Source organism: Pinus tabuliformis, chromosome 9 (assembly GCF_031772625.1).
Source record: "Pinus tabuliformis cultivar Carrire ecotype Pingquan chromosome 9, CPIR1, whole genome shotgun sequence".
NCBI classification, from domain to species: domain Eukaryota; kingdom Viridiplantae; phylum Streptophyta; class Pinopsida; order Pinales; family Pinaceae; genus Pinus; species Pinus tabuliformis.
The window spans coordinates 1,041,251,294-1,041,254,773 of NC_142307.1; positions in this window are offsets into that span (position 1 = coordinate 1,041,251,294).

The window sequence follows — 3,480 nt, forward strand, 5'->3', positions numbered from 1 at the left end:
GGAGGTTCTTGCTTCCACTTGGAGATTTGGAACCTCTTACTCATCACCAGTCGAATTCCTTGATGCAAGTGTCATTTTGGAAGCTTCCTGGGCATTGACACCTTGAGGAATGACTCTGCCACATGTCCAAACTCGCTCAGCGCAGGTAGCCTTTGTTGGAGTTGACATTCAACGCAGGTAGACAGTGGAGCAGTTGACATTCAGCGCAGATGCTCAGTGGAGCAGTTGACATGATCCAGAATTGGCTTGTTTTTGAGTGTTTTCAGGTGGAGAACTTCTGTGAATTGCTGTGGTTAGTTTGCCTTGTTCCTCTAGGGGTAGGAACAACATGTTTAGGGACTTTGGATCTCTTAGATTATGGACATTTCATGCTCAATGCTGTAAGGCACAAAAATGTCTATAACAGGAAACACACAAATATTTAATCAGGCCCAGGCATTTGACTTGGCTGGAATCAAATGAGAATAGGTCCTTATATGGCCTTGTGATGTCTAGGTTAAGTCTCTCCATTACAGATTTAGGCATAATATTATGTGAGGCGCCTGAGTCAAACATTGCATTGTGTAGTATCTTGTCATGAATGTGCAAGCTAACATAAAAGGGTAAAACTCTTGTGCTTGTTGTTTTCCCATCAACTTCTGGGCCAAAAAGTACCTCTGGTGTATCATCCAGCACATTGACATCATCTTTATTCTAAGTTAATTGGAGGGATTTTTTGATTTGCTGCTTGTAAATGTCATGCTTAGCCAGCTCTGAAAGAGGGATGGCTATCTTCAACTTACCAATTTCAGCTTCTAGGTCAAAAGGTTTGTCAGATTGGGTCTTGGCATTGTGGTTAGCAGCTGTTTCTCTCTCAACTAATTTTACAGAGGCACCCTCTTGGGTTTGAGTTTTATCTTGGGGTTTATCTCTTTCACTAACCTTTTGAGGACTATTACTTTGATTGTGCTCTGAAGGAGATGTTACCAGTTGCTCTTGACTTGGGGGGTGTATTTCAGTTACATCCTCCACTATTACTTCATTTGTAATAGAGCTGGTTTTGTCAATTGGTTATGTAACAGTGACCTTCTCCTTTGACATCTTGGGCTGTTGGTTATCTTTTGTTTTTATAGGCTGTGGCACATTTATGGTCCTGCTTCTCAGCTTTTATTGTTTATGAACTTCAAAAACAATAGTGTCATAGCCCTGCTTGAAGTCAAATGACTCACCAGATTTGGTTTGGAACTGATCAACATCATCATCTTCATGATCTTCTTGACTTAGAAAAACCTGTTGTTCATTATTTAGACCCATCAGATTAATGTGAGTGTCATCTATCTGTTCACTAGATGTGGATGCTTCAACATAGTTTTCTTGGAAAGGAGGTCTTATGTCTTGTTCTGGGCTGGTCCTTCCAGCATTTGGGTTTTGGTTTCTTCTAAAGCCAGGATTCCTGACAGCATTGTTTTGTGGTCCCTCCCATGATGATTTTCTTTCAACTGATTCTACTCTATCTCCAAGCCTATGCATACCGGTGATTATTGCATCTAGTTTCTGATCCCAGCCTGAAGGCTCTTCTTTGAAGGTAGTCTTTCTCTCAGTCCTTGCCCTATTTCTCTTGGCTATCAGGTTGGCTTCCACACTGATTGCTATATCTTGCATCTCAGCTAAAGTTTGGAGGGCTCTTTCTCTCAATTGGTATGCCATGTCTGAATCAAATCCATCAGGAAAGGTGTACAAGGCCAGGTCAGGTGGAGGCCTCAGATTCTGGGGGATGGCGTTGTATACATTATTAAATCTAGCACAATAGTCCAGGACAGTTTCTTGAGGACCTCTTTTAATAGAATTGTACTCAGACAATATGTGAAGGGGGTCTTTCTTCTTTTCCCATCTGTTTAGTAAAGTTTGGTAAAGGGCATCTGGGTTAGCAATAGAATTTGCTGGAAGGGATCTAAACCAGGACCTTACATCTCCTGTCAAACTTTGAACAAAAATCTTCATTCTAACCCCCTCATCATCTATCTCATAATTTTCAAAGTAGTCCTGCATCTTTTTGGTATGTTGCAGGGCTGGATAGGAACTAGCACCATCAAAATATGAGATCTTGGTCTGGTAATCCTGAGGCATAGCCCCTAGATTTGCTGGTAACTGTAAAGGGGCATACCAGTTAGCCATGTTTGCTAAGATAACTGGAACAACAGGAACAAACGGAACAAGTGGAGGGAAATGGATGAGAGGGGTGTGTGTAGTTGATGGGGGAGTTGAACAAGCGCTAGGTGAAGTAGATGTAGAGCTGGGAGACTGTGAAGTTGTGATATGAGGATGAAAGGGGACTTTAGCAGGTGTAGGAATGTTACTCTGAAATCCTGCTTCACGGCTTGAATCTGGACTAGCTTCTTCCCTTTCTTTTTTCCTAAGGATCCTCGAAATCAGGTTTGGATTTTCAAATACAGGTGATGGATTTGGATCAGGATTAGATCTGGTGTAACGTGTCTTCTTCTTGGGAGCTAGCTTCTAAGTTTCCTGACCTTTTTGAAGTTTTGTAGGAAGAATTGTGAATCCGGCAGTGATTAGGAATTTAGTTCAGTTCCCCAGTGGAGTCGCCAATTATGTTAACACTCAGGTTGTTCCCTTTGACTCCTAAGGGAATATGGCTGAGGTAACCACAAACCAACTTTGGATTACAGGTTCTAGCCCACCTGAAATCAGAGAGGGCTCTCTCTTTTGATTTAGCTTTGTTTTTAGGATTTTAGGCTAGTTATGAAGTATAAGGTTTTGTTTGAATTTTGGTTGTCGTCTGTTGTTTGAAGAAGGGCTTGCAATGATCAAAGAGGGTATATTCCATTGGGCAAATGGAGTCCATGACTGATTATTACTTAATTTCTGTGATAAAAGAGTGTTACTGCAGAGCCAGATAGGTATCCATGATACAAACCTTTGATTTGAGAGGAAATAGTATAGAACCACACCATGAAAGGCAACAAAGATTTCTTTCTTGGTGATACAGAACATAAAAGGCTAAATCTTATTCCACAGCAAAAGAGAATTCTCGAATAGAATTTACCATAAAATTAGAGTAAACAGGAGCATTCAATAATTCCATATTTACAGCTAATCTTTTAAGAAAACATAGTTAGTAGGAATGATTGAGTTTAGGGTCTCTTACTGGACAAATCCTGAACTATTAATTTTCTTTCCTACTAAGAAAACATATATCATAGATGAGTTATGTAAACATATAAAACACAGAGATAGTTAGGAAAACACTTATTGTATCATGAGAAAACTTGAGAGTTCTGCAACAACCAACAATCCTATCACAACATGTCCAAGCATAGCCAAGTTGAGAGACTAGCAGCTTCTTGTATTATACTTTTCAGAACATACAGCCGAGTTCTTCAGAACAAATAAACAACAACCCCCGAATAAGTTAAGCGGGGTGTATATATACAAAATTGTCTTTACAAAATATCTGAAAATGAGTCATCGACTCATAACTTT